At 58.4% G+C, this 11589-nt stretch overlaps 1 protein-coding gene across 1 annotated transcript in view; it reads left to right on the forward strand.

The window, feature by feature from the left end:
• Positions 1–11589, forward strand: part of MACROD1 (mono-ADP ribosylhydrolase 1) — a 146625-nt gene that overhangs the window by 26605 nt on the left and 108431 nt on the right.

Below are 11589 nucleotides of genomic sequence, written 5' to 3' on the forward strand. Positions count from 1 at the left end.
GATCTGTCCCTTTGGTTGGATGGCCCCCACTGAACTGGCCTGGAATGGCGAAAGTCATCCCTCCCTCCTCCGTGCCTGTCTACACCTGCTGGCTCCCCTCGGTGCCATTAGGAGCACCCTGCCAGCCACTGGCAAAGTAGGCTTCTCAGTGTAAGTAAAAGATAAGCCCTTTGGGTTTTGCCAGCTGAGATGCAGGCCTGGCAGGGACTCCCACCTGCAGAAGGTGCTTCATCTTCTGACAGAGTTGGCCATTTGGGAGCTGGATGAATGTACACAGATTCAGCGGGAGCATCCAGGAACCCAGGCAAATCTTCCTCCCTTGCCTGGGCCCAAGGACCCTGAGGGAGGCCCTGAGGGTCTGCCCCCGGAGAAGGCTGCTTCTCTGCTTCTCTCTCAATATGTGAAGAGCTCCTACAAATCAATAAGAAAAATGGGCAAAAGATGGAGACCAGCTATTCCCGGTAGGAGAGAAACAAATGGCCAGGAAACAAGCGAAAAGATGCAGAGCTTTGCTAGTAATCAGGAAAAGGCTAATTGAAATGAGAGACATCATTCTTCAGTGCCGGAGAGGCAGGGGCTGGAAGTACTGAATCTCGAAGGTGTGGCACAGTGGTGGCAGGAGCCCAGCCCTGTCTGGGGCTCACCCCCTGCGGCTTGCACCAAACCGGCGCGTAGTAGGAGCGTGGGAATACTTGCTTTAAGCCAGAAAACACATGCAACTCTCTGCTCCCGTTAAGTCTCAGTGGGGTCACTGTCACTGCCTTTGTGTCCCTGGCTCACCCTGCTCGCCACTGGAGATGCTCCTGCGGGCGGGAGTTGGCTCCCCCCCTCGCCCCCACCCCCCAGCTCCCTCATCCCAGGTCTTTCTGGGCCCGGCCCCTCGTGGGGCGGTGCTGCTTCCTGCCGCTCAGCCGAGCCTGTGGTTCCAGTGCTCCCCGCAGCCTCTCGGCTGGTGCCAGGGCTATCCTGCACAACATGGTGGGGGGTACTCATAGAGACCGGATGGAAATGGGGACCCCTGGAGTTGGGCAGCCTTGGCTGTTCTCATGGCTTCTTCCAACGCCCTGGGATCCTCAGTTTGGGGAAAGTCTTGCCCTAGGAGTGACCTTGGCTCTCTGGGCGTCGTGGCTGGCTCACCCACATCATCTGGCCCCAGAACCTCACCTGCCTTTTCTGGTCTCCTCTCCTGCCTGCTCCATGATTTGGGGTCTCATGGCTGCGTGTGTTCCCACGCCTGCTGGCCTCTGCACGGGCTCCTCCCCCCGCCAGGAGCACCCTTTCTCCCACTTTCGCTGGGCTGATGCTGGTCATGCTCCCAGTCCCGGCTCAGACGTCATCTCCTCCAGGACCTTCCCCTGACTTGGGTTAGACCTCCCACCCATGCGCGCTCCGTAGACAGTGGTTCATTCAGCTTCATGCTCATTCATTCATTCAGCAGGCGCTAGGTGCCGGGGCTGCAAGGGAGATGTGGCTTAGGTGGCTGGGATACCCCAGGGAACTGGGACACCTGTGGTGACGCGACCCCGGTGCCGACCTGTCCAGAGGGTCAGGAAGGGGAGCCGGCAGGAGCACCCCAGACCGGGGACTGGGGGTGGCTCAGCTTGCTGTAGTGGGAGCAGGGAGGCCAGGGGTAAGCTGGGGGTGGCCCAGGCCCCCTTTCTGAGCCTGCCCTGTGAGGCCGGCTCTTATCTATAGAGTACAGCATAGCTGGACCACAGCAGAGCTGCCTTTGACGCAGAGCTCAAGGGGGAAGCACGAGTTGTACTTCAAACGGCTTTGGTCCTGGGAATCTGGGTCTCCGAGTCCTTGAAGCATCCTCCCACCCACCCACTCCTTGTGCACCTCCCTGGGCAGAGCCGGCCAGCAGGAGAACCCAGGCCCAGGAGACACACCAACCTGGAACTTGGCTCCCAGGATCCTTCCCTTCCTCCGGCTCTGGAGGCCCAGCCTCCTACCAGGCTTCTCTTTCTGGTCCCAGACTGAGGTGGGCATAGCCCTCCTTCCTTTATTCAGAGAGTATGGGTGATGATAAAGACCCAGTCTCTGCCTCTAAAAGGTGCTCAGTGTATAGTGGGGGCAACAGGGTTACAACACAGGCTCTGAGTGCGTTGATGGGGAATCCAAAGTGCTATGGGCTGGTCAGGGAAGGCTTCCTGGAAGAGGCCTGCATGGGGAGGCCTACTTCACTGCCGCGATTTCTGGTGGGGGCTCTCTTGTGTCTTTTCCTCCAGGCTCACAGACCCCCCCCCCCCAACTCAGGCCTCCTCAAGGGGCCTTGTGAGCCAGGATTTGGGGCAGTGGGAGGAGCCTGGACAGACCTGGTTCCAGTTGTAACCTCTGCCACTGTGGCCTTGGGCAAACTCCTTAGATCTGGGCCTCAGTTTGCTCACTTGAAAATGGGGATAAGCGAGGATGGGACACGGTGACAGATGTCTGGTCCCTGGCACCGTCGGGCTGTGCTTACCTCTCACAGATGGGCGCCCCTTTAGGAAATCCCCCCTAATTATGAAGTTCCAGATCTGGGTGGCCACCCGGGAAGGAAGCACATTCATTAGGAGACCCAGGCACACAGCCCGGCCGCGCCAAGCATCTTTCCACGCCAGCTCCCGAGGACCATGGCCTCGCTGAGAACACACATCCCGCGTCTTCCTGGTGACAGCTTCCATCTGCCAGCCCCTGGGGAGTCGCCGACGTGGGAGGGCCTGCTCAGGGACCCGCCATCCCCGCCATCCCTGGCGATGGGCACCCCCAGCCCTTCACCCCAGGCTTGTAATCTCAGCTTTAAGGAGGATTCCAGTCCCTTTCTCCCGCCCCACCACAACTAATCCATTTGCCAGGGCCCCGATCCAAGAGAAAGCTAATTAAAGAATTTCTGCTCTTGGCTCAGCATGGACTTTGAAGATTCCCCTTGGTCTTCCTGGAGTATCTGAAAACAGGTGGAGAAAGGGGGTGTTAGAAAGGGCGTCGGATAAGCCCCTGGTAGCCTCCGTAATAGGCTTAATCCCCCCTCAGCCAGCAGGCATCAAACAGCCTTCCACCCAGCACTGCCAAGAAGGGGCTCGGGGAGGACTCGGGGCCCTTCGTGACCCTGTGAGCCCCAGACCGCAGAGGGCTCCCAATCCTCACTTCCCAGGAACGCAAGGCCGTGCATTCCCCGGGTTTTGGGGGGCCAGGGAGGGGGAAAGGCAGGGCACGAACCCCTCACTGCATGTACTCCAGCGCAGTGAAGGGTACAGGTCAGTGACATGGAGCTGGCCCTGCCTGCAGGCTGCTGCAGCCACTGGCCCGTAGCTCAGGAACACGCTGGAATGCGGGCTCCCGCCCTCCCTGCCCCTTCCCTCTGGTGCCCCGCATGCCGGCGTCTCTCCTCCCAAGAGCTTGTTTGCCTCTCAGAGATTTTAATCAACCCACCACAAATATTTATTCAGTACTTACCAGTAGAACGAGAGCTCCATAGGGCAGGGATCTTTGGGGTCCTGCTCACTTCAGTGTCCGCCATTTGGGCAGGGCCTGGCCCACAGTAGGTGCTCAATAAAGACTCAATCGTGGGGTGGACTGTCAGGTCCTGATTCAGAGGTGGTCTCTGCCCTCACAGAGCTTATACTATTGCACCTGCGGGGACTTTGGGGGATCACTGGGCTCCCCAATGTGGGGTGTGGGATCTTAGAGCCTGTCTCCCTGTCACTCTGGGCTTTGGCCAAGACTGGTGTGACCCCTGGGAGAGTTGGGGCCATCTGCTGCCACTTTGGCCGGCACCCTCACCCCCTCCCAGGCTCCTGCTCCCCCATTTCCCTCTGCAGCGCTGGGGGGCAGGGAGCATTTAGACCCGCAATTCCCTGTGTAGGGACCTCAGGGGGGCACTCACCCGCATCACGGAAATAAAAATGATAAAAACCTGCCACTGAATTCTGGGTGGCAGTAAATTACTTAACACCTGAAACAGGTTGAAATGTGGCCACTGTGGCTTTTAATAAGCCCATCTCTGATGCAGCCGCTTCCGTGAGGAGCCGGCCAGGTCTCTTCTTGAGGCATAATTTCATCGCGGCCCAGGCTTGGCAGCAGTGCAAATAAGATTTCACTTCCCCTGTAAATCTCTGAGGGGGAGCGCCAGGATTTCATTTGTGCTGTCAGTTAGTGGCTCGAGAGATCCTATTTACTTTGCCACGGGAGGAGAGGGTCCTTCAGAGGTGCCAGGTGGTGTGGTGGGCCAGTGGGGAAGCAGGTGCTCACAAGCGGGCCTGGGGCATGGCGGAGGGTGGGTGATGCAGCCGGCGTCAGGGCCGGGCCGGGAGCACGCCTGGTTTTGGGCACCCAAAAGTAGATGAGCAAGCTCCGCCCAGATCTACTGAGGGAGTATTTCGGGGTTGGCTGGGTGTCCCCTGCTCCGTCTGGGACCTCCTAAGCAGGGTGCTGAGAACTGGCCACAGAACTTGGGTTTGGGGTTTGATTGCTTCTTCTCCAGGATGCTTGGTGAAGCCTCAGAGCCCTGGGAAGTGGGGGCACAGGAAGAGGGAAGCTTCTGGAGCCTGGTGGTGGCCAGATAAAGGCAGGATCCAGGTACAGGGGTAGTGGCCACCCTTTCTCTGTCCCATGAGAACTGGAACTTTTAGTCCTGCATCTGACCAAACAGGTGGAGTTGGATGTAAGAAGCTGGGGTCCTGGGTCTTGGGGTATGTCTTACCCCATATCTGCCGGTAACACACTGAGGTGTGTGTGAGTCCTGAGATGTCTTTGGGGAGGAGAGGTCCAGAAGCTGCTTGGTTGGAGCAGGGCAAGGCAGGTGCTGAAGTGGGGGGTGGGAAGTCCTGTCTCCCAGGATCCGTTTGGAGACATGATAGGGAGGCAGGGTCCCCTCCACCACCCAGAGCTCATACCCCCTCGAGGGACCGGCAGCCAGCTCTGCTTTCCTGTGAGGACGGGACTCACTGTTTTTCAGACCACCTACTCCTCGTCTGAAAGGGTTAGTTATGTTTGGAAGGTCCTCCCCATTGACCTGAAATACAGATCCCTCCCCCACAGGTCCTGGTGAGTCCCTCCTGTGACCCAACCCTGTGTGGGTTTCCAACCCCGGAGGGCACTCATTAAAGCCTGAGTTGCCCCCATCCCCTTGCCCTGTCTTCCTGAAGCTGAAAGCTTGGGTCAGCCTGACGTTGCCTCTAGCAGGTTTCAAAGAGCAGCTGTAGACTTTGGCTGTCTGGGGGGCATGGTGTCTGGGGAATAGGCCCCACCCCCATTTGGATGCTTCTCCTCTGTGTTGCTGAGATACCTGAGCTTCCTTGTAAGAAATGCCAGGGAGCTCAGTTGGGGGGCAGGGATGCTGAATAAACCCCAGGGGGTGTGCCAGGGACAGGGGCCCACACTCCCTGGACAAGTGGAGGGGACCCCAGCATTCTGCACCCTCCAAGGAGGCTCCAGTGGTGTAGCCCCGGAATCTAATCCACTTCTGGGGGATTCCAAGGCCCTGTCTGAGGAGCCCTCCAAAACAGCAATGGCATTAATCCAGTTGTTCCCAAATGCATGTGACTATGAACCCTCCCTGGGCAGAAAGTTTATTAGCTCTAGGTGCTGAGGACACAGTTTGGGAACCCTAACCTCCTGCCCCGGCTTGAAGAGAGCCCTGTGGGTGCGCTGGGTTTTATCCCTGCCACTGCTGTGTACAGAGTCAGATGAGCTGGGGGCAGGCCCATGCATGCCTCATCCCCTGCCCCCCACTCCCCTGGCCCTCCTGGGGTGGGGAGGGGGAGGAAGAGGAAAAGTAAAACTCTCAGATTACTGGGATGCCGGGGCTGCCAAGGGCTGTCCCTCCTGGGACTCAGCATTGATCAGTGGATCCGCCGGTTGATTGATTTACTGGTGTTTATTGACTCATTCCTTCACTTCACGTTTATGGACGCCTCCTGCATACCAGGCAGGTGTGCTCTGGGGACCTGAAGGGGCGGCTGGCGAGACCAGCCAGCGAGGGAGGCGCTAGCACCGGTCACCTGAGCAGTGTGGACCCGGCGTGGGGCCGGAGGGACAGCCTGTCCAGACACAGTGCCCGAGTGGAACCTTCCAGGGCCTTCAAGGGCACCTGAGCCCAGAGATCAGCAAGGCACAGACCAGGAGCCCGAGTCAGGGCAGGCCTGCCTGGGGAATTGCTGGTACGTGGTGTGGCTGGAGGCTGGGCCTTACTGTGCTTATGGAGGAGGCAGAACCTTTGCAGTGGGACGTCTTCCTGCCCCCTGCCTCAGGCCTTCTCTCTTTCTCTCTCTCCTCATCCAGGGAAACACCCCCAGTGGAAACATGGCTCCCCAGAGAATGGGTCTCACGTCGGAAAGGGCTGGGTGGCTCTCCTGCACACCCACTGTGTGCTGGCGCCTAGGCAGGGGTCAGGAACACACTCGGCCCTTGCCCAAAGGCCACATCATGTGCTACTCTTTGGAGTGGTCTCTCTTGGCTGGCTCCTACCAAGGTGGGAGGTGAGGACTAAGAGAAGGTGAGGAGGGACAGGGACACCTGTGTCACCCTGGCCGAGCCACCCGCCACCAAGGCATGTCGAGAAATAACTTTGCTTCCTTGGAATATGAGGAAAAACTCATTAACCCGTATCCAGACACATAATCAGATCTAAGGCAGAAGTAATGAGTTCTTATTTTATGTTAAATTTAGCAGAAACTGCTATTGTTCTCATGGAAAATCATCTTTTTCCCTTTCTCTCCCGTTGGGGTATGAGATATCACATAAGGCTTAGAGAGTTGTGAATGTGGGGGTGCATCTCGGGGACAAGGGGCATCTGGGCGGGTGGGGAGGAACCCAGGCCTGTGTTCGCCAGGTGGAGGAACAGCAACGTGTCCCCAGCGCCTGTCCAGTTCCAGCCTTACCTAGGTGCTCACGTGGCGGCCAGAGCTCATATGGGATAACCCACAGCTCCCATTAACACCTGGCCACTTTTGGAGTCGACCTTCAGTTGGCGGTCCACCTTCCCAGGGCCTATGGGATGGGGTCAGAGGTCCCTTTGCCCTGCTGCAGGTTCATGATTCTGATCCTGATCGTGCCCCGGGGAACTTACCCCAGAGTCTCCATCCCGCCTGGCCACCACTCTGTGCCGGGGGGACCCCCACAGCAGAGCTGAACCTTGGGAGGGGGCCTGGGGAGGGGCTGCAGACGCCTGGCCCCTGGGATGCCGGACCCCAAGCCGAGTCAGCAGCCAAGATGACTGTAAAAGTTAAATCTTTCTATTTATTTCAAGAAAGGACAAGGAAAGTGGACTTGGACATTTTATATGAAAACAGACAAACAGAAAAAAAGGACCAAATAGTTAATCACATTCATCTCAACATTGAAGTTTCAAGGCACCTACAGGAAGGAGGCCAAAGGGCGGTTCGCATTGCACTTTGGTTTGTGTTGTCGTCGTGGTGGGTGTTTGTGTGTCTCGGTTTCCCGAAAACCCGTCTGGGGGTGAGGTTGGGAGTGAGGCAGGCGGGCCCAGGTCTTGGATGGCAGCAGTGCAAGGAGTCCTGTCACTCAGACCCCCGAGATCGCTTTACCCTTTGGAGAAAGAGGAGAAGAGACAAGGAGCGGGTGGCCGCGTGGCCTCCGGGGGCCGGTTCTGCAGGTGAGGAAGGCGGGGGCTCAGCAGCCGAAACTCAGGGTGGTGGCAGGAAGGCAGAAGGGGTCTCGGTCACGCGCCCGGCCCTCCCTGGGCCCTTGTGTGGCCAGGAACCCTGCCTTCTCTCTCATCCTCCAGGGCGGCCACAGATCCCTCCCTGGCCTCCTCCTCCTCTGACCCCTGGGAGAGCGAAGCGCCCGGGTGGCTCCAGAAATCTTTCCAATAGCAAATGAGATACAAACAACCTTTTAATATCAAGAGAGGGAATTGCTGTTGATGGCTCTTAGAATACATTCGCTCTGCCGTGCTGAGGCGTGGGGTTTCTTTTAGTTTACTTTTTTCCTCCATCTCCCTGTTCACACCTGCCTGGTGACATTCATAATTAGCAGGCGTCCGCTCCCACCAGCCGCACCACGCAACGGCGCCAGAACCCCGGCTCGCCTGTGTTCACAACCCCGCAGCCTCCCCCAGCCTTCAGTGCCATCTCTCTCCCTCTCCGATGACAAACCTCCAAGGCTGGGCTATTTGGCTTCCTCCCCATGGCTCTCAGCCTCTCTTTATGAGCTGGAGGGCACCAGGGCCCTCCATCCAAAGAATCCCCCCATGCTGCAGCCTGGCGCTCGGCCCTGGACTCCGGGGTGGGTTTCTCAGCTGGGTTGGGTAAAAAAAAAAAACAAACCAAAAACCAAAAACCTAAGGCCAGTTTTAGGGTTGTGTGTCTTCCTCCTGGGTATCCAGAACCTTCCGAAAACTGGACCAGCCAGAGTTGGGGGTAGGACATCTACAAACACGTGCCCTGCATGGGGCGGGGGAGAGGTGCCCCAGAAGGCCCAGCTCCAGGGAGGTGAGCGCGGCAGCCCCGTGTCTGCTTCAGCTTTGATTGTCGGACTCCAGTTGCATTGGTTTCTCTGTCTCGAGGAGAAAGCCTGGTTAGTTCCTCCGGGCGGGTGGCTTAGGGGCGGGCAGGGAGTCCAGACGGGAGCATCAGACAAGGTGAGACACCCAGGTCTCTGCCCTCCTCGTCACCCACGTGAGGCTCTGCTCGGAGAGAGGAAACTGAGTCACCCAGGCTGGCTGTTAGGGCTCGCCCAGTGGCCGGAGTCCCCCCTCAGGCTCACAGCTGGTGATCGGTGGGTCCAAGGGACAGCAGAGTGAGATGCTTCTGGGAGGAAAAGCCGCTGAGAGGGGCCCCTCCCCGTGCCGGCTGCCAGCAAGGCAGATGCAGGATGGGAGGAAGGCCGTTGCCAGCACGTCTGCCTGGGCCCTTTGCACTGAGTCCAAGGGGGCAGACAGCAAACGGGGAGGACAGGACGCAAAGGGAAGCTCTGAGAAGAGAGGACGGAGCACCCCTGTGTGCCAGGCGCTGTGCTGGGCCTCAGTGACCCAGCACAGAGGAGCACGGGGACCTGGCATCTCGCCAGAGCAGCCGCTCACCCTGATGGCCATAAGAGAGATTTAGGGGTGGTGACAGCCGGGACCTTCCTGAAAGGACTCCCCGGACTCTGGCTTTTGGGTTTTCAGGTGGGGGTGGGGGGTGGCGTGGGTAGGTGTGGGAAAGACAGGGGCCAGGGCACCCTGTGGTCGCAAATGCCTGAGGGGCTCGCTTTGCTCGGAAGTGGGCGCCGTGTGCCCTCAGCATGGCCACCCTGCGCTCCCAGCACAAGCCGGGCATTTTAGTAACGGAGCGGGAGGGGGCAGTGACAGTGGTCTCAGAAAGCCCAGGGCCTGCCAGGCTCTCCGGTGGGGAGCAGGGCAGGAGCCTCCCCCAGACTGAAGGTCGGCCCCCTGCACAGTGTCTTCAGGGGTAACAGGGGCCCCCGCAGCATCGGGGGTTTGGGGTACACCTGCACCCCCACTTACAGTGAGAAGCAGCAACGAGAGAATTTCCAAAACAAGAGAGAAACAATATATTAAAAATGCAGAGGTGGGGGGAGTGAAGGGAAGCAGGGGCGGGGGAGGGGGGACTCAAGAGCCAAGGGGATCTTTCTGTGTTTTTAAAGAAGCAAGTGTGGATATTTCACGCAACTGCTTGGACCATTTCAAAAGAAGTGGTAAATGCTTAACAACACAGAGTGAAAAATGCCCCAGGCAGCCGTCAACCTGGCTGGGCAGGATGGAGGAAGCCAGCAGCGCTGAGTGTGCTGCGTGGGGGAAGGGAGCCCGTGGTGGGACGGCGGAGGGCGCACAGTGGGGCAGGGGCCCCCGTCTTGGAGAACAGGGCCAGGGGAGCAGCCCGGGACCAGCCGCAGTGGGTGGGTCACCCTCCAACCTCCAGGTCCAGACTCCAAGATGGAGCGAGCATGTCTGTGCTTCCTCTCCCGGTGCCTCTTGGACACTGAGGATGGGAATTTCGCAGCATCTCTGGTGGTACAAGCAGTTCTTCGACAGGGCTGGGCAGCCCGGCTACGGGATGGCCCTGACCTGGGATTTTCAGGGGACGCCGGTCATCCTGAGTAGCACAGTAAACATCTCTTGATATGTTCCTTATGGGGTCCTGGGGAATGATAAAGTAAGGATGGAAACCAGGGTCTTCTAGTCAAAGAACCAGGCCTTGGCTTAGGGAGGAAAATATCTGCCATATCCCCGTCAAGTGCTTGGATGCTCCCAGTGACGGAGAGCTCACTGTCTCATTCCTCTGCTGGCTGAGTTTCTCTTCCCTGACCTTCAGTTTTCCCTTTCCAGTTGGCCCCGCTCCCCTTCCCTGGCCGCAGGGAATGAATCACGGACCTACCCTGGGACAGAAAGGAAGCAGAAAAGCGCACGGCTCTTGAGTCTTACTCTCTAAGTAACTAGACCAGCTACTTCACCTCGCTTTTCACCCCTGAAGGCAGATGGAATCTGGAAGGCAGGGGTGGAGTCTCTGCTGGGGGCTGGGACAGCTTCTGAATGACCTGTGTGGGCCATGCAGCCCACCCTGTCCCAGAGGCCCAAGCACAAGGCAGGCGACCGAGGCAGAACTGCTTTCCCTGAGCAGTGCTTGAGCCCAGGCTCTGTCCAGCCCAGCCTGTTTCTGAGCGCTCTAGCCAGTGTGATGTCAGCCCTCGCAGACCCCCAGCTCTTCCTGGGCCTGTGCAGGGGCAGCCCATGAGCCAGGCTGGAAAATCCCTGCTTTGCACATTGCCACTGGGGGCAGGTTCATAAAATGCGAAAAATCCCCCTTTCCCTTCACCTCCAAGGAGTTTAATCTCTTCTAATCAATTTAGCAGACTCGCTTGGTAGTAAACGGTAATGATTTGCATTTTTGAGCCTTTTTATCCCTCCTTAAGCAAAAAGATGCCTCCTCTGTCTGCCTTCTGGAAGGCCTGTTCAGGGCTGTGAATTGCTTGTTAGCACTCACCCTGGCGCCAATCCAGCGCCAGGCCTCTGCCCATCACCTGCACTGATCCAAGCGCAGGGAGGGGACAGGGGCACGCAGCATGCCCACAGCTGCCCCTGGCTGTGTTCCTGGCCCTGAGAGCAGGTCCAGTCCTTGGGGTGCGCAGGGCACTGTGCACCCCGAGACACCTCATTCCAGCAAACGCCCCAGCTCTCTCCTGGTTGCCTCCCTAGCTCCATTGCTCCCTGTCTGCCGCATCCAATTTTCCTTGTTGTATTTTTCATAAGCGCGAGGCTCAGAAGCCCCGTCCTCCTCCCTGGTGTGTTCGGCAGGAAGCAGATTTCCGAGTGGAGTGGGTTGGCTCTGGGACTTGGGCTGCCGTTGGTGGGGTGGGGGCGGGGGTTGTCCTCCTCTCCTGCCTCGGCTCCAAGCAGGTGAAGGAGGGAGGCTCAGGTGTGTCCTGGGCATGCTGCCTGGCACTTCTCCAGGCCCATCAGCCACCTCAGATCCTGCAGGGATCTTCACCTGGCCTGTCCCTCCCACTCTGGGCCTCTGTCACCTGCTGTGGATCAACTAGAACCTTCCAGAATTGGTGGAAGGGAGGAGCCCTTACTTGGCCTTTGGAGCACCCAGCTTTTCTGGGTGAAGCCTGACTCCTGTCGCAGCCCACCCTCCACTTTGCAGA

The sequence above is a fragment of the Halichoerus grypus genome, chromosome 11 (genome assembly GCF_964656455.1).
Source record: "Halichoerus grypus chromosome 11, mHalGry1.hap1.1, whole genome shotgun sequence".
Lineage (NCBI taxonomy): Eukaryota > Metazoa > Chordata > Mammalia > Carnivora > Phocidae > Halichoerus > Halichoerus grypus.